The 19785-nt window shown below is 40.3% G+C and overlaps 1 protein-coding gene and 1 gene segment (V, D, J or C); both read left to right on the top strand.

The window, feature by feature from the left end:
- LOC308050051 (T cell receptor alpha chain MC.7.G5-like) overlaps window positions 1-19785 on the top strand; it is a 368535-nt gene that overhangs the window by 231286 nt on the left and 117464 nt on the right. The gene's annotated exons all lie outside the window — the stretch shown is intronic.
- Window positions 7675-15824, top strand: LOC308050082 (T cell receptor delta constant-like). The segment is given in 5 exons: window positions 7675-8028; window positions 13173-13457; window positions 14138-14200; window positions 14547-14663; window positions 15259-15824.

Raw genomic sequence — 19785 nt, 5'->3', positions numbered from 1 at the left:
TTCCTACCAGCAGGGGGATGTTTAGCCATTTTCAGGAAAGCAGGCTTCATCGTGTGCAATGCTTAGTTCAGATTAACATATTCTCTTCCTTCTTATTTCCCTCAGCTTTTATTAAATTGCACAATGTCATGCAGTATGGAATATCCCTTTGGTCAGTTGTTGTCAGCTGTAGAGTGTGAGAGCAACATGAGAAACACAGGCGGCCTTGACGCTGTGTAAGCGCTCTTCAGGAATAGCTAAAACATCGATGTGCTAACCACTGCAGATTGGATCATAAAACATTGCAGCTGCCAACACAGGCTGCTATGTAGGTGGTTAACTCCATCCCAGACAGACCTCGTACACCTACTGTAGTTAACCTGGCTTCAGGCAGGAGGTTTACACTGGATATTTTCCAGAGGTCAGTTGGCTCCCACTCTGCTCCCCTTTCTTCCACAGTTTCTGGAGAGCCCAAAAGGACAGGATCAGGCCTGATGGCCAACCAGAGCTTTTAAGAGACAGTATTTGCTTTGGGAGTGCTCTTGTGTCCTTGGGTGTCTGACTGGGGGGCAGACCTCTAGTCTTTCCTCCTCATGTGCTGTCAACATTCTGCCATGTACCCCCTGCAATTCTCTGGCAATGACCTCTGGGTGTCTGTGAGGGGGAAAGGAAGAGCCCTCACTTATAATTTCCTGATTGAATTCCCTCCTCTTCACTCTGTCCAGGTACCCTGTCTCCAGCAGCAAGCTGTGGCCAGCAGTAGCTTCCCAGGCTCCTGGTAACAGCCAGTCAGCTGGTCAAATGGAGATTCATGTTAATCCCCATCCTTCCAAAGCAAACGTCTGAGTATGTGTACATGGTTGTACAACCTCATCACATGTGCATGTGCCTGGGTCTGCAACTCTGCAAAAGGACAAGACATCGTAAGATCCCACAGAATACCTCACACAGAGCAGATGCCACAAATACAACTAACATAACTATAGTGAACAGCTCTCCTGACTCCTCCTTGTGCTACTTTTTTACACACCCATATTACTTTTGTATCACTTGCGTATTTCGCTCTGGAGTTCTAGAGGCAGAAAACTTGTAGCCAAAAAGGAAAGTGTGTTTTCCTCAACACTCCCCTAAAACGCTGTTTCTGCAGGTCATCAGGGGAATGGCCAAGTTCAACTTTCTGTTTTCCCCTTTGCCCTGGCACATATCACCTGCAAAGATGTGAATGTGCCTGTGAGACTTCACAGAGTCACAGGAAGGCTGAAGTTGGAGGGCACTTCAGGAAATCATCTGACCCAAGACCCCTACTTAAGCAAGGCCACCTAAAGCTGGTGTTCCTGGACCACATCCACACAGCTTGTGAATATCTTCAAGCATGGAAATCCAACAATGTATCTACGTAACGTGTGCCAATGCTCTGATTCCCTTCACAGTGAAAAGCTGTTTCCTCATTTTCAGATGGGTCATCCTGTGTTTCAGCTTGCACATCTTGACCCTTGACCTCTTCCTGAGAACTACTGAAAATAACTTGGCCCTGCCTACCCTGCACCCTCCCTTCACATGTTTCTACATATCGGTAAGACACCCCTCCCAGACCTTCTCTTCTCCTGGGTTAACAGTCCCAGATGTCCTAGCATTCCCTTTTATTAAGAGGTGCTCCAGTCCCATAATCATCTCTATGTCCTTTCTCTACTCTCACTCCTCTATGCCACAGTCTCTCTTCTTCTGGGGAGCCAAGAAGTGGATCTAGTACTCCAGGCGTAACCTGAGCAGAGGAGAAGGATCCAGCTCCCTGGCCTGCTGGCAATATGTTGTCCAGTGCACCCCAGGATACCGTTATTCATCTTTTTCCACAAAGGGCACATTTCTGATCAAGTTGTTGTTCAGGAGAATCGTTGGGTCTTTTTCTAAAAATGATTGTCCACTTCCCTTGATCCTTTCATGCGCCATTTCCTTGTGCCAGTGAGACCAAAGGAGTGGGTGAACAGCCTTGATATTGTTTCAGCTGCATTTCAGGGTGATGAGATGAAGCAATGACATCTGCGACATCTGCAGTGTGGTGCCAAGCAGGGAATATTGGGGCCTTGCGATGCACTTACAGCCTCCTATATTTATGTGGCCTGGTATCGGCAATGTCCTGGTGGACCCCTGCAGTACTTGCTGCAGAGCAAGGGCCAGGGAGGCTCCCACAGCCACAGCCAAGAGGTTTGCCTGCCAGGCTGACTAGAGCTCTGGGATGCTGGGCATCACCAAACTGGAACTGGGGGACAGTGCACTCTGCAGCCAACCAGAGCTGGATTCAGTCTGTCACTGGCTGTGAAGACAGGTGTGTTTCTGTGGCCACCCAAATGGAAGAACGCTGTTTAACGGCATCTGAGATCTGGGTGACAAGCAAGGAGTGGTCTCACTGCTTTGAGAAGATTTGGCAGCAACTGAAGGATGTGGGAGAGGCACCTGTATGCACCCAGGCCAGTGCCAGCAGCTATTTAAAGCTTGTTCATTTTATCCTGCCAAGAGTTCAAGAGCCTGAAAGCGTCACATCAGCTGATTTGGCAACTTAGCTGGAGGACTGAGGAAATAAGGAGGAGAAAATAATTTGACACAATAAAGGGAACAGCAGATGAACATGTCTGGAATTAAAACCAGTGATTAAAAATGGGAAATACACCTTTGTACTTGGTAACAACAATAATGCAAACATTGAGTAACACAGCAGGGAACCAGACAGATTTGTGAACAGGATGAAATAATGCTATTTCCTTTTGTGTCTTAGAAATGAATTTAAGGATTCAGAAACTGTTCCACAGTTTCAGGTAACTGTTGATCAAAATCATTAAAGTAAGATAAAAATAAAATTAAACACCAACTTTAGTCAACCGTAACTAGATGTTCCTCACCTTCAAAGTTAGCTGAAAACATGAAAGATCCAACTCAGTGTTCAAATAATCTAGTTCACGAAATCAAACAAATTAGGAAAATGATGCATATAATTATGAAAAAACTTCCAAGACCCTTATAAAAATGACACTCAAACAAGAAGTATTATTAGGTTGGTGCAAAAGTAATTACGTTTTTGGACCATTAATTTTAAATCATTATAACTAGTCTCAAGCATGTCTTTATTAATCAAAATAGGAACCATTACAATCAACACATTTTCACCAATGAGAAATAAGTTTGTTTATTCCTGTAAGTGTAAAAATCTGTGCTTTGGGATTTGACAAACTCTTGGAAATAATTTTCTTCATCCTGTTGATTGTGAAATCATTTTCCATGCAAAAAGTTGTCAAGAAGCTTGAAGAAGTGGTAGTTGGTTGGCAAGAGGTCAGGTGAATCGGGTGGATGAGCCAAAACTTTGTAGATCAATTCATTAAACTTTTGAAGTGTTGGTTGTGCAACGTGTGGTTGGGCATTGTTGTAGAGAAAAATTGGACCCTTTCTGATGGCCCATGCCAGCTGCAGGTGTTGCAGTTTTCAGTGCATCTCATTGATTTGCTGAGCATACTTCCCAGAGCATATTACTTAATGGTTTTGCTGGGATTCAGAAAGCTGTAGTCGATCAGACTGACAGCAGAGCACTGAACAGCGACCATGATGTTTCCTTAATGCAAGTTCAGCTTTGGGAAGTGCTTTGGAGGATCTTCTCCATCCAGCCACTGAGCTTGTTGTTGCTGTTTGTCATATAAAATCCACTTTTCATCACACATCCCAACTGAGAAATGGTTTGTTGTTGTTGTGTAGAATAAGAGGAGATGAGACTTCAAAATGATTTTTTTTTATTTTTGGTTAGCTCATGAGACACCTAGTTTTCAAGCTTTTTCACCTTTCCACTTTGCTTCAAACACCGAATGACCATAGAATGGTGGAAGTTGAGTTCTTCGGCAACTTCTCATGTAGTTGTAAGAGGATCAACTTCAATAATTGCTCCCAATTGGTTGTTGTCAACTTGCAATGGCCAGCGGCTATGCTCTTCATCTTTAAGGCTCTAGTCTGCTTTGCAAAACATCTTGACCCACCGCTGCACTGCATGTTTGTTACCAGTTCCTGGGCCAAATGTGTCACTGATGTTGTGAGTTGTCCCTGCTGCTTTATGACCCATTTTGAACTCAAATGAAAAAATGGCTCAAATTTGCTTTTTGTCTAACATAATTTCAATAGTCTAAAATAAATAAAAAATAAACAGCAAGTATTAAGTCCAAAACAACAACAAAAAAACAGACCAAAACAAAGAAACAAAAACCAACAACCAACCAAGCATAAAGTGAGAAAAGAGCATTAACATGATATATAACATACACCAAATTTATTTAAGAATGCATTCTAATACCAAACAGCAAATTTCAACAATGCAAAAACTGCAATTCCTTTTGCACCAACCTAATAATAATCAAATACCTGAGTAAGTAACCAGCTCTAGCACGTTAAGACAGAGTCCACTAAACTGCTATCAGCTAAACAAAGACAACTTTTGAACACTTCATAAACATGGACTCATTTCTTATTTGGCTTGAAAATAGGCTTTTAGAACCTAAATACTTGAAGGTCTAGAAAGAGTTAGGAAATGTAGAATGAAAATAAATTGAAAATTAATAAGACTTGGGCAGCTGGCCCCCAGATATTCTTTAAAGTATTTCACCCTAACTCTCTTGATGTCTGTTAAATGACAAACCAGTAATCAGGTCCTTCAAGTGAGAACAGCTCTAACAACTCAAAAGGAACAATATTCCCTTTTGGCAACTATGGGCAATATTTTAGTGAGAGATTAATATGATCCTATCTGCCAAAAAGAGCAATGATGATGATACTTTTAGCGTCTAGCAACCTCTCTGGAACAGTATTAGATTGTTCAGAAGTAGAACAATATAGAGGAAGAGGAAAAGAAAGCCCAGCTCTTCAAAGGACATGAAAGTGGAGACATCATCTGGCACTGAAAAAAGCATGTGTTTTTGTAGAGCTGTCTACCACTGTGGGGACTACGTACCACAGTGATTGAAAAGGACTGAACCACTACACACAAATTGTCTTAACCACTGCCTTGTCTTGAAGGTGGAAACATGGTGCCCTGTGTAGTCTCTTTTTCCTTATGCACACACACAAATTCAATTCCTATAATGACACAGACAGCAGGAAGACCTCTTAATGCAGGGCCAGTTTCCCCAACATTCATTGTCAGATCCTGGATCCTGCAAGGGACATAATTTTACACATCTGACTGTCGGCTCAGGTTGAGCAAGTGGGTATTAGTGGACTGTGTATTAGATGTTTTCATTTAAGCTTAGAATTATGTTCTTCTGTTGGTCTCAGAGTACAGAGAAAGTAAGATTTGTTCACACTTTTTTGATAAGAATAAAGATCCTTTTAGCTTCATATCCAACAGCGATCAGAAGCAGATGCATGAAGAACAAGAGCAGGAGAATAGAAAGGGTACTTCCCACTAGTAGTCTCCCTGCTATTTGACATCAGAACAAGAGTTTTGAATCATGTTTGATTCCTTTATGTTTACTTGATATGTGGCAATAATGGAAGATCAGCAAGGAGAATTGTAACTACATGCAAGTGACTGCAGCTGGGGTGTAGAAAAAACACATAAATGACAAGCAGAATCTCTGTATTTGGATAACAGGCCTGTGAAAAGAAGTCTTAAAGGCACCTTATCATGCATCCTTGAAATTTCTTTAGGCAAAAATCAGAGCAGTGTGGTAAACTGTACCTACATGAATCCCTGATATACAGGCGAAAAAAATCAGGCTTGTTGATCTTCACCAGGGCTGAATTCTGCAGTACCTTAGTCTCTGCTTGTGTGACCTCAGCCTGGGAGCTAAAGTGCCGTTTTGGAGATCCCCCAGTTAGCGAGGTAACAAAAATCAATTTGCTCTTTGTGTTGCAACTGTGGCTTGTGGTTGTTCCTGCAACCTGCCTGCATCCACTCACACACCTCGGAATCCTGAAGGTCGGACTTATCTGTAAAGACTGACTCAAAGAAGGAATGAAATGCCCCAGCTTTTTCAGTGTCTTTTGCCTCCAGATCCCCTACTCTAGTCAGCATTGGGACCACATTTTCCCTAGCCCTCCTTTGGCTGGTGATGTACCTCTAGAAACCATTCTGTTGCCCTTCAGATCCCTTGCTAGATTCAACTCCAGATGCACTTTAGCTTTCCTAACCCAATCCCTACATGATCAGACAGGGCTTCTATAACCTTTCCAAATCATCTTCCTCTGCTTCCAACTCTTGCACATTTCCTTTTTGAGATTATTCAGGAGCCCCTTGTTCATAATTTTGGCCTCCTGCCAGCTTTACTTGACTTACTGCTTCCTCAAGATGAATGATTCTTGAGCTTGAAGAAGTTGATCTCTGAAAATCAAGCAGCTCTCCTAGATCCCTTCTCTGTCCAAGACTATAACCCATGGTATTCTTCCAAGTAAATCCCTGAAGAGCCCAAATTCTGCTCTCCTGAAGTCCAGGGCTGTGGTCCTGCTTTTTTCATTGCTCCCTATTCTCTTGATCTTGAGCCCAAACACTGCATGATCACTGCAGCCAAGGCTGTCCCTGACCTTCACATCAACCACCAATGCTTTGTTCTTTGCAAGTAGCAGGTCCAGATCCCTAATCACTTGTGTCAGGAAGTTTTCATGGGTACATTCCAGAAAACTGCCTGATTGTGTGTACCCTGCTGTGCTGTCCCTCCAGCAGATATTTGGCACGGTTCATGGTTCACAGGGAGCAGGGCCAGCAAACGTGAGACTTCTAACAGATGTCTGAAGAAGGGCTTGTCCACTTCTTCTTCCTCATCAGGTGATCTCTAGTAGCCACCCACCATGATGTCACCCTTGCTGATCTGCCCCTAATCCTTAGCCATAGGCTGTCAGCTGGGTCACTGCACATCCCAAAGAAGAACTCCACACATTCCAGCTGCTCTCTGGCAGAAAGGGCAGTTACTCCTCCTTGACTTCCCAGACTGTCTTTCCTAAACTGCCTGGCTCCATCCACTACAGTACTTCTTGTATGCTACTCCACGGCACATCCATGATCTCAGAGCTTTACAACCAAGCCTCAGAGAAAAACCTGAGCCATGCTGGACAGGAGCCCAGGAAATGTGCACTAGTCTGCACTTCACAATACAAGCATTTACCTGCTTTCTCATATTACCTAAACCAGCATGAAAGCTTCCTAAGCCACCAAATGACCCCCGGGCACTAACTCTCAGAGCACTGATCATGCACAGTCCTCATGCTCCTGAATGCTGAAACCAAATTTGAGGTGAAAATGTAGACAGCTTCCTGCAGCACAGAAGGATTTCCCTAAATACTTTGAAATGACACTAAAAGCATTAATTTTTATCTTTTCCCCCTGCTTTTTATTCAGCTCAAATTCAGGAGAATTTTCAGAGGTGTCATGTAATTCCAAATGGTTGGTAGTATTTTAGACCATTCTTTTAAAGCCATATCATGTCTCTTCATGTCGTATGTTAGGACAGAAACCACTCAAGATGTCATGTGACTGCCTGTATAATCCAAAGTTCCGTGTAGAGAAAAGGAAGAGACAGTTTTTGTAATGAAATGTATCACTGTGTTCGGGGACTGGAGTACCAGAATGATATAAACAACACATGGCTCTGTACAAAAACTCAAAGACGGAAAAAAGACCATATATTTTGGAGAAGAAAGGAGATGGATGAGTGTAATGATTAAGGAGACAAATACAACCTTATTTTCATGTTTCTATTTATCCTGGAAATATAGAACTCGCAGGGTTTCTGAAAGATGAAAGAAACGGAGAACTTGGAAATCCTTTATTCAATCAAGCTATTTGAAATCATTGAACTATTCAATTATTGTTTTTCTGTTTCCCGTTTTGGAAGAAAATATGGTTCTGGATGCCCTCATGGGATTGCACACAGGGATAATTAGGAAAAATATCCAGCTTTTGCTCTTCTGTTTTTACACCACTTTTGAATACCATGAGGAAAGAGTTATTTATTGAACTAAGTAGTAGCAGTGTGGGAACAGATAAGCTTGTATTTGGAAGTGGGACCATTCTCACAGTTGAACCAAGTAAGTATCGTTATTTTATTTCCAAAAATTATGTTAAAATTAAGGTGGGGGAGGAAAAAGAAATCTAATTCTTTGGGTTCACTCTAAGAATTTTCTGCTGGAACAATTCATAAATTGCACTCTCTCCAGCCAGGGTTTCAAGCTGAATCCTCAGGCTGTATCTGCTTAAGAAGGATTTGGAGGAATAACTGGGCTACCTCTATATATCAGCATTACTCCATGATCCCCAAACACTTGATGGGCACTACTTAAGTTTAACATGTTATAATTTATTTCCAGTCCAGATAGCTCTCTGTCCCAAATTTACTATGAAGTGTCCTATCCTCCAGTGAATTTTCACCACCTCATTTTGAGCAGGAATGCACAGCTCAGTGAAGAGCTGACACTGGAGAGAAGTTCTGAGAAGTTCTTTAGCTCTCTGGTATGACAACTTAGTTTTTGACACTGGCACCACACTGATAGTGTCACCAGGTAAGTAATTCCACTGGTGCAGAGACAGAGGAGGCAGGAGTTTAAATATAATTTTGCTTAAATTTTCAAAGCTGCCTTGTGTCCAAGACCACTCAGAATTAATGAAAATTGGCTACCAAGTTGCCTAGGCTTTGAAAATGCAACTGTGGTGAGCAGAGATAACAAACATAACAAACCTTAGTTCTTCTTACCTTTATTTGACATTTCATGAAGTACAAAAAAGGTGGATGTCACCCCAACCTTTTTTGGGGGGAGTGTGAATTTTGGGGCAGTAGGAGAGTGTGTTAGGTTGATCTTTGTTACCCTGAACATCCAGGTGCATACCTTAAGGCTTGTTATGATGCTTTTGGAGATCTGCATGTCCTCTAAGTGCTGCAAAAATGTCTCCTGTAATTTTACATATCTAAAACTTCCTTCTCTCATTCCAGAAGGACATTGGGCTCTCTTAGTTGCTGCCTAATATCTGTCCAGGTCTGTAGGATATATGCATGGGAATAAATGTCTGGTTTGGAACAATTTAACTCCACTCCTAATTCCAAAGAGACAAAGGAATAAAAAGTTATTCTGAAGAAAAATCTGTTCTTTCCAAACAGCGAATCATCAGTTGTAAATGTAGGACCACAAGAAACTGCCAGATTCCATTGTTTTAACATCAGTCAATATTGATTTGTAGATGGTACTTGTCAAAAAAAAAAAAAAAAAAAAGTCAAGTATTCCATCGAGAAGACTAGAATTTGGCAAGAAAAAACAACCAACAAAACAGTCTAAGAGCTGGCAGGTAGAAGGCTGAGCAATAGCATTTCCAATTCAGACATTTACAGAATTGCTTAGATGATAGTCTGTCTCACAGAAAGTGATTGATATTGTTTTTTAAGAAAAAGTTTAGCATGTTGGTTTTCCTGCTGACAAGAAAAGACTTGTTTCTAATTAGCTGAAGGTATCATATTGCTCATTGATTGCAGGAAGATGTTATTGGTTTAAGGAAATATTTACAGTCCATTACTCAAAATTCTGAAACATCTTCACTGACTTCCAAATGATTCAGGTTAGACAACAATTCATCTGACAAAATAAAGCTATAGCCTTGTCTTCTCCACTACCCTGAAAGCTTTAAATCCTTCTGTCTCTGTTTTTCTTGCCTATATGTCTTCTCTGACACCTTGATGCAAAATTACATGAAACTTTAGCTGAGAGAGGTTTCCATGCTGTTCAGTGATTTCTCTTTTTCAGGATAGGATGACATTTTTAAAGATACACAAAGCCTTTAGAGTTATGTTTGACAGTAAAAGATAATAGGCCTTAGCCATCTAAGAAACTCAGTGTCTGTTGAAATAATCAATAATTTGAAACCAAAATGTTCAGAATGTGACCCCTTTGTTGCTAAATTTAGATTTCACAGGATCACAGAATCACAGGATGGTTTGGGTTCAAAGCGACCTCTGGCGGTCATCTAGTCCAGCCCACCTGCTAAAGCAGGTTCACTCAGAGTAGATTGCACAGGATTTCTTTGGGAGATACTAATATGCATTTGAAAATGCTAAGAACGGATGTGCTTTATTACCTGAATCTTTTGAGAATCATCAAACATGAAATTACACTGAAAACATCCATTAGTAGTTACCATAGGATATTCAAGGCATATTCTTCTCTTGATGGCTTAGTTAAGGACAGATAATGTTTTTGGTTTGGTTTGGTTTGGTTTGGTTTGGTTTGGTTTGGTTTGGTTTGTTCTAGATAAAACCTTAATTAAGAAAACTAAGGCCCATCACATTGTGGAATAGATAGCTCTTTCCATGACTTTGTAAGTTTAAAGGGAAAAAGAATACAACTTTTTTGTGCTAATAAAATGCTACTGCCAGAACATGATATAAAAATCCCTCCCAAAAGCAAGCAGTGGCAGGAATTTATGGCTGTATTTTCAGGTAATGCAAAGTAGTGGGATTCAGCTGAGGCTTCTGGAGTCTTGTGTAGAAATAGTTCTGCTTTAACTACAGTTGCACAGTGTGCACTTGTTTTTGCTGAGGATCTTAACCAGTGAGTTATGCCAGAGAAGTGACTTGCTGGTACACTGGCTGTTGGCAAATACTGGAGATCAGGAAACATGAAAGGCCTTTAAAGATCTTCTCAGATAATAGTACTGAGAAAGTCTGGCAAAACCATGTTACGGCACCTGGAAAGGAAATGTATGTCAGAAGAAAAGCGAAATGAGCCTTTTTTAATTTACGTGTCTTAACTGTGTGTAACTGCTGCTCTGGTTTTTGGGAAGGGGACTCAACTGACTGTGGAGCCAGGTAGGTATTTCTTGTGCTTTAACCTCTTCTGAGTTGTTATTGTTTGGATTTTCACTTTTTTTCCTTTTCTTCCTCCTAAAATTCAGGCAGTCATCCTCTCATGTTTTAAAGCCACTAATTAGGCACTTTCTATGCATAACTTCTTGATATGCACTTAGATAATTTAAGTCCAAAAACATGCTGATCATAGTTTTGGGGATTTTCCAAAGAATCTGGAGACTGACATTTAAGTTCCTAAGAATTTCTATTTGTCAGATTTAGAAAGACGGCACAGAGGGGACAGAAAGATAATATACAAAAGCATTAAATGGAATCTTATGCAATGTTTCTGTACTAGTTTAATCTTACTAAACTGCTCACAATTTGAGTTTACCTGAATAGGTCAAATGAAATCAATGAATGTTGACTTGGAGTCACGGAGTTGTGCCTGTTTCCATCTACCTTTTATGTATTTATGTATTTATGTATTAAAAGTGTTTATGTATTTATTTATTGTCCATGAATTTATGGTAGAGTATTGCTTGGCTTTCACCTCAGTTCAGTATTGAAGTGTGGGCGGTGGGATAAATGGAGTAAAATCAGGGCCCCTTGAACAGAAATTGAAAAAATACCCTGTGATGAACAAGATATTAGACCTGAGGAATCTCTTGTCCAGGCTGCAAGGCAGATGCTGTGCAAAATCCAAGGCCTAATGCACCCTTTTTTGGCAAAAAGGCTCATCAGGATGCTTCTGTCAAATTGGATGTGTAAATCTTTTTTGATGTGTCCCACCCTTTCCAAAGCTGAGCCCTTTTTGGCAATGAAGACTATTAGATTATTCCCTTCATTGTCATGTTTTTATTACAATTCATGTTGCTAATATTGTTCTGACATTGGTATGTGGAATCGTCCTATTTTCTCCACATTTGTCCTGAGGGCAAACATTTTATCTTTTTTAAAAAGACTTGTTTTCTGAAAAGACATCCCCTTCAAGTATGAACAATCTTACTTCATTACTTGCGTGTCGTATGAGAAATTCTCGGAGGAAGCTGATGCTACATGGTTGAAATTCAGGTTTTTGCCATTTTCAAGCCTTTGTCATTCATTCATGTATATTGCTTGGAACTGAGAATTCAACTTTAAAATTATTTCATAACAGAAAAAAATACATCTGAATGTTTTGGAGTAACTCCTGAAAGATGCATGAGAGAGAAAGGATACCAAATCCTATGAAAACTTGTAAGCATCTTTTAGGTTATTTTAAAACTCCAGTTTTAGGGCACATTTTTCATTCCTCAATGTTTGTTGTAGTGTTGTACCTAAAGAATCACCACTGACGGTCATTATACTAATCTAAGGAAGACTATAAGAGGGCTTGTCCAGGGATGTCAAGTTCATAGGCTTTGAGGTGTTCTTCCCTTCATTTTATTATACAAATTTTGCTTTATACATCTACCTGCCACTGGAGCTGTGGGACTAACAATATGGCACAGCACGTGGATGAGAAAGGTCACACATTTAGAACAGGCACAAGAACTTCTGTTGAACTGACTACCAATCATGTTCTCTTTCATAGTCTCCAGACTAGGTTGGAATATCTTACAACATGTGCAATGTCTAGTGAGGAAAACCTTCCCCACAATTGATAGTTCTTGACCTTATCAGAAACTCCTGGAGAAGTGGAGATAAGCAATTCATAGACTTTTATTGAGTCTTTCCTATTTTCCCACCTTAGAGACAAAAATCCTTACTGCATCTGAGCACTTGTTATTGAAAAAAAACAACCTTGTCCCCCACTCCAGCAGCTGTATTTCATTTCCGCAAATAATGTCACTCATTGGAGGAACCTTGCACAACAGGGAAGCAACAAACTGACTTCTCTTTGCCCTAATGCTCTTGCTATGGTTAGGCCTTTTAGCCACATCAAAACAAGATTTGGGGGAGGGGAGGGAGAGTAAAGAAAAACCAGTTATTCCCTCATGTCTCATGCATATACAAGACAGTCCTTGACAGAAGTGTTATTTTTAGGAATCAAATTGTTGAAAAAGCAGAATAATTGGACGCTTGTAGTGGCATGTATAGAATTTCTCTTCTCATTTGCAGGTCTCTCACAAAATAAAGAATTCACATATAGGCACAAGCTTTGGCAAAAGGAAACTTAAAATGCTGTGGAATTAAAGCTTCCTTAAAAAATCTACTCTCATAGACCCTTTCTGTCTCTGATCTGGTCTTCTAGAAGCAGCAGCAAGAAATAATGACCCCAGAAAAGAAAGGCAGTTAGCAACTGACAATGTTAGGGCCTAGTCACAGCTGGAGTATATATGAACTTCAGGTGACTTAGCACTCAGGCAAGCGTTTTGCAATAAAATAATTTTATTACTATTATTATTATTATTTTTTCAGCCAGTCAAGAAAGTTCAGTCCCAGAAGTCGTTGTGATGAAATCAAAGAAACTGGAAGATGATGGCAGAATTGGGAAAGCGGCTTGTTTGGCAAGGAATTCCTATACAAAGAATATCAGCTTGGAGATGTCCTCTAATAACGTCGTATACGAAATAAATACACCCATTTTGACATCGGAGGGGTTATACAATACAATTCAAGTGGTTAATACGACAGAAGGCACAGAGGTGACCTGCTCGGCCAAGTTCAACAACAGCACCATTACAGCCAGCACAACATCGCCAGGTACAATTTTGTGGTACAGCCACAACTTATTTCTAAATGTAGCATATTCTAGAGCTTGCTGTTTCTCTTGCTAGTAAGTATTGCCCTGGCTAACCAGCATAAGTGAGAAAGACATCTGGTACATAAGCAGACAGAGCTGAAAGTTATTTTTAAACATCTAAAATAAATGGTCTTAACTGTTTGAGAACCTGGAGTTGCTTTTTTGAGAGGAAAGGGGTGGGGCATGAAAACACAATTTCAAAAAAAACCGTATGTTTATTTAAGACTAAATACTTCAACACATAGCAACAAACCTCCTAGAGCACACCATGAAATAGTATTTCTAAAAACAACAAAAAATTAAAGTGGTGGTGTGTTGTTTTGGGGGGCTTTGTTTGTTTAGTTGGTTGGTTTTGTTTGTTTGTTTGTTCCTAAGAAAAGAAAATATCTTGGGGGACTGTTTTTGTCATCATGAGGCTCATTCAAATAGTAAAACCAACACAACTCAGCAATTCTTTTGTTTCCTAGAATTGCATGGAGAAATTTTCTCCTCAAATTAATGCTAAAATTAGTGATCAATCACTTGAGCCTCAGACTTCACTGACTACATATTCCAATTGGAAGGATCATTTGAATGTTTTGTTAAATCCTTTTTAAAATTTGGATATAGTTTATAATGTCTTTTCTTTATCATGCTACAGAAGAGGAGGCTGAAGAACCAGTAACAGAGAAGGTTTGCAACACCACAGACACCTCTGCACAAGGTTAGTTACCTAAATCGATTGTGAAGTTAAATTACTTTGTCGGGGATAAATGCATGGAAATATATTTTCTCAGAGGTAGAGGAATCAGAATAAAACATCTTCACAAAACACCACCTGCTTTTTCAAGGTAGGTAGTTTAGTAACAGGCAAAAAATAGGAGGCAAAATCCAGCCTAGACAGACATGCTCCTCCCCTGTTGCTGCCATGTTTCTCTATAATATTTTCCTTTGCTGTTGTTTCTTTCCTTAAAACTATTACCTGTGGGGTTTTTTTCCACTTTCTGCCAATATCACAATATCCAAATCTAGTCCATGATCTCTCCCATCTTTTCTCTGTCACTAAGCAGATAACAAAGTGGAGAAAGCAAACATGTTGTCTATGGTTGTGTTGGGTTTGAGAGTCCTGCTGGCAAAAAGCATCGCCTTCAATACACTCATGAGTATCAAGTTGTTTCTTTTCTGAGGTAAGGAAGCACATAGCTTGCTATGTACAAATACTGGAAGCTTATGCCAGGAATGAGCGCCTGTATTTGTGTACTTCTCTAACACCACAAGCAGGGATACCACTTAATCTGCTCCTGTTTCTGTTAAATAACTCTTGTAGGAAACAACAACAACAAACCAAACAAACCCCAAAATACAGGCCTTCCCCCTCCCTCCCCCCCTAAACCACAAACAAAACAGCGCCTTCCTGTACAAAAAGCTCAGTGCTTGGTGGCTGGTCCCCAGATTTTCTTTGCAGCAAATTTGCTTTCCTCAGGTATTACCTGAAGTGCCTAAGACATCTCATTGACAACTTCAAATAGCAGAACACAAAGCCTGGAGAAAAACCAAGACAAAGAAGGAGTCAAAAGCAAGGCTTCCAAAACACAAACATGTGAAGTGGTGGGAGGAAAGAGAGGAGAGGGAGAGGATTTTTAAATTAAGGTATCCAAAGAGGCAAAAAATAGTTCAGTCTAAGTTGTGTGAGTCTACTTGTCTTGAGCTGACAGCTACCAAACAGTGGCACATAGGCCCAGTTGCATTAAACATAGTCTAAAACAGACTTTGCTCTTCCAGATGGTGGGGAAGCAAGGCAACAGCGATCTGAAGAACAGCAGGAGAGAACATGTTCCCGCAGCACAATGTGTTCAACAGCCAATATCAAATCTGCTGGCAGTAACCATCCGGAACACAACACAGCACCCTCCCCTTTAGACATTTTATACTGCTGAATCCTGCCTAGCTAGTTTATTTAGTTTTAAGAGTGGCAACTGCTTTTGTTATTTCTTTTTCTCTATGAACTGAGAACAGTGTATTTCTCCTCATCTCCCTGCTAGGCAGAAATTGATCTCCCCATTCTTCTAGCCTTTGCAGCCAACCTGCTTCAATAGTTCTAAAATATTCAAACCTCACTCTGGATGTGACCCTTTTAAAACACCTTTTACAGCCATGTTGCATTGCTATCTGCGGAACTCGTGTTACTGCTGAGAGAATTCAGGCACAGCAGATGCTATTTATAACTTTAATGTTTTTTTTAGATAGTTTTAATAACAATAGTTTTCTAGTGTAGATGAGAAGATCTGTATTGGATCTGAAGTGATTCACTTCAACCAGATGATGTTCAAACATAGGAGCATTTCTCTATTAAACCTGTATTTCTTCTGCAAAGTGTATGGCACATGCATTTTTGGTTATTGTAGTAGTGACCAAAATAAAGTTTTACTAAACCATAATGCTGTGGTTTGTTCTGTGTTTTCTGTTCTAAATTTGGGCTAGAGACTGCAGAAATCCAACTGTCCAAATGACCAGTGAGATTAGAAATGCAGCTTTGATAACCTAGATTTCTTGTTGGCTGAATTTGTTTTTTCTAGGCAGCCGCAGTGAGGCCAGGAATTCTAGACTTAGGTTTTGTCTTTCAGATCACTCTGAAGAGACCTCAGCAAAATATTTTTGCAGCATAGCAAAAAAAGACACACATCAGTTAAGAGGTAGCTTTATATGAGCATGAGAAAGGAAAATGAACATAACATAAGAGAAGAAAATGTGCTGGTTTTTTCCACTCGTTGATACTAAGAAGCGGTCAACAGGAAATAATGTATGGTGGTTTAATGAAGCGATAGTTTCCATAGCAACTTGGTTATTAGTCAAAAAGACCCCAACACACACAGTCACTGACTCATCTCTCTCTCACAAGCAACAGGCAGGATGCTGTGGTCAACATTTTTGACTAAGTCACACCATGTAAGATTAACTCCCCCTTGTTTTGAAAAACAAGTTAACCACATCCTGAAGGGGAAATAAGGTTTTTCACATACTGACTGACTTACTGCTGGCTTCAAGACAGCCTCTGCAAAGTGCATAGTAAGGTCGGTTTAATTAAGGTTAGGTTAGTCGCTCAGACTCTGCAGACACCTGGAGGAAGACCCTCACTCTATGCAGAAGATAAGTGAAATTTGCATGGAAAATCTTATTTAGTGCATTTTAGCACTGTAATGTAAATCAGGAGGACTTGTTCACTAGTGTTTTTGTCCTCATTTTCTGATGAAACACTGAAACTTTTAATCTTCTACTCCGTACCCTTTCCCTTTCTTTCAGGCAAAGCTCAGCCTTGGAGTACCATATCTGTGTCTGTGCAAATCGAGGAATGACATTTTCCTGAGAAGCCTTTGGTTGTGCCTGAGAACTTTAGCAGGATGAAAATCCTGCAGCATTTCACAAGCAAATAGAGGGATCTAAAGTAGTGTGACTACCTAGGGATGGCATCGACCCATACATAAATGTATCAGGCAGATAGGGACATCAGTCTTTATTGTTTCAAACACCCAATCACATTGGCATAGGACACCAGAACCTCCATTTCTATTGCTAAGAGATTCATGACCTGAGGGATACCTCCATGGTCGAATTGTTCAGACCTGCTTGTGCACCACTGGGAAACCAAAACACCTGTGCCCTCACTAACCCTTTAAAACGTCAGTCACCCAAGTCTCTGTTACTAGGTCTCCATCAAAATAGAAGAGAAACTGGTGTCTTTGAAAAGATGGTATGAAGTTTTCAGCTCTGTGGATCATGAGGAGGGAATACCAAATCCATCAGTCTCTTACCATAGTCTTTCACTCACCCACAGTGACCAGAATGACTCCCCATTAGAGTGGGCTGGCCTGGTGTCCAGGCCTGTGGCTCCCCTAATACTTTCTTTTGGGTCAGACTATGTGAATTAAGAGATCTGTGTCACAGCTGGCCAAAATACTGTTTGTGATACATGATGATGCCAAGGATGGATACTGAAGACAGCCCAGGCATCCTCATACTGAAGGCATACTGGGCACAGTCTGGTTTTCTCACTTTATCTGGAGGAAACAATTTTGTTGACTATGTCTCACCACCTTCTGGAAGGAAAGGATTAGCTTCCTGTGACAATGAGCAACCTATGCTGTCTTAGACTAACTGGTGATAAGGAGGAACTGGGAACATTGACATTTCACTCCTGTCCATCTGACTACACCGTTTTTGCCTAAGGGAGTATTCTTCAAAATTAGGTCTGGCCTAGGGTTAAGCAACTGTTCCCAACACTGTTGCTGTTCTCAGAATAAGAACAACCTTCTGAGATCCATTCATCCAAAGCAGAAGCTTGTTTTTAAGTTCCTCCAAACAGTATTCTCTCTCCACCCAGTGTTAGAGCCTAGAAACAGCTGGTGTGAATATGTCTTCATATGCAAGTGCATATATCCAAGTTGCAGAGTCTGTGGATTTATGTCTTTCTTTGTTGACATTAATGCTCATGGCTCTTCGCAATGGTACATTTCTCTCTATCTTCGTGTCAGGTCCTAAGGTTCTATCCAGCAGATCTCGGCCATGCTAAGTTACACAACAAATGTACCTGCCTCAAGGGGCTAGAAAGTTTTCCCCTTAGTAGGTAAGGTCATATGTGTGTCAGACTGGGAATCTGAATGCCTTAAGTTGCTCATTGGGAGTATCTCCTTACCTCTTGCATTTAACTGCAGTTGAGTTGTAGGTAGGTTTGTTTGAAGTTTCTGATTTACACTCTTTCTCTTTAATTCAGCCATAAAAGATGTTCATCTGGTACATTCCATTTAACAGCATGTCCATAACCACTAAAGCTAAAATTGAAGTCTACTAGAAGTTTCTAGATAAGTTTAAAAGTACTTGGGAAGGATGTCATTAAGAGATCACCAAAATTATCACTCGAGCAAAGAGAATCAACAAGGCAAGTCCTTCACTAGTGAAGTTCTCCACAATTTGCTCAGAATAACTGCTCTAAGGTGTCCTCCCACTTTCTCTGCCGTGTGTCAGCAAGGGATTTTTTTCTTCCCTTACCTGGTACATTGCTTTATGAAACCCTCTGTCTGCCATCAACAGAAGTTGCAGCTTTAAAGGTAAAAAAAGTAAAAGGTAGGAAGAAGTCTGATGTTCATGTGCTTATTATTCTTATTCAAAGCATGCTGGTTGCCTGCACTTCTCCCTCTGTCTCCTGCTTTCCAATACCAAGAAACAGGATGGCAATTGAAGAAAACAGCTGCAATTTCAATATAGAAAGTCCCAAGCAGTCCAAACCAGGTGCAAAGTGAAGACGTAACAGATGAGTCACAACATATCTGGGGGATTGTGCCCTTTCAGCATTGCAGCTGGTGCTGCAGGACTGCTACAGATGTCCAGATTGACACAGAAGACAAACAGTGCCAGTACCTAGTTTGGAATCCTGGAAAAGGACTCTCTTGAAGAAGAGTTTTCTTTCTTCTGTGTACCTTGTGATCCTAAGATGTTCATTCATAAGACAGGATAACGAGTGAAAAGTTTAAAATGTCCTCAAGGTCTGGTGTAATTGGACAATTAAAGTCCTTCGGAGCTTTTAAGTTCAAGATACTTTGTATCCTCAGGGAGTCCAGCATCAGAAACAGTATTCTCCAACTTTTGCAAATACTTGGCCCAACATGTTGAATAATTCAGCTCTTTTCTTTAGAGGATTCCAACAAGTAAGTCTGGGATGGTTCAGGGGGGACACCATATAATGCACCCTCTCCTACTAAGTATGTGGAAGAAAATACTAACACAGTTTTATTCCTTTAGTTTTCCTGAGTGTTTCCAAGTCTAGTTACATTTGCTGCAGCACAATCCTGTTTTCAATAAAGAGCTTAAGGAATCAGTTTTATCATCAGTACTTTTATTTACACAAAATGGCAATATTTACAATACTTAATCAAATAATTATGTCATATGACTGCTTTCTGTAAATTTAAGTAATTTTGTTGCACATTTCAAATGGTTCTGTAAACTTGTATTTGTTATTATATTTCAAGAGCTTTCATTTTTGTGTAGGCATCATCATTGTTTACAGTGTCTTCTCCCAGTTTAAGTCTGCAAGTCTTTTCTAACAGCTACCGAGCCTCATGGGTATTTTCTGGCAAAAGTTTACAGCTCATTGTATGTAAAATGGATGTCTTCACCTTTCTATTGGAATCTGTTGCTTGTCCTTTTGGCAGCTTCTCCAAGTTGCAACTACTTCTAAGAGGCCAGTTGTCTTTAACTGCATGCTATAGGTTGGATGGGAATGCAGAGAAGTTCAAAGAGCCAAATACTTCTCAC

This window comes from Nesoenas mayeri (genome assembly GCF_963082525.1).
Source record: "Nesoenas mayeri genome assembly, chromosome: 26".
Classification (NCBI taxonomy): Eukaryota; Metazoa; Chordata; class Aves; order Columbiformes; family Columbidae; genus Nesoenas; species Nesoenas mayeri.
This window is presented reverse-complemented; position numbering and strand designations above follow the sequence as displayed.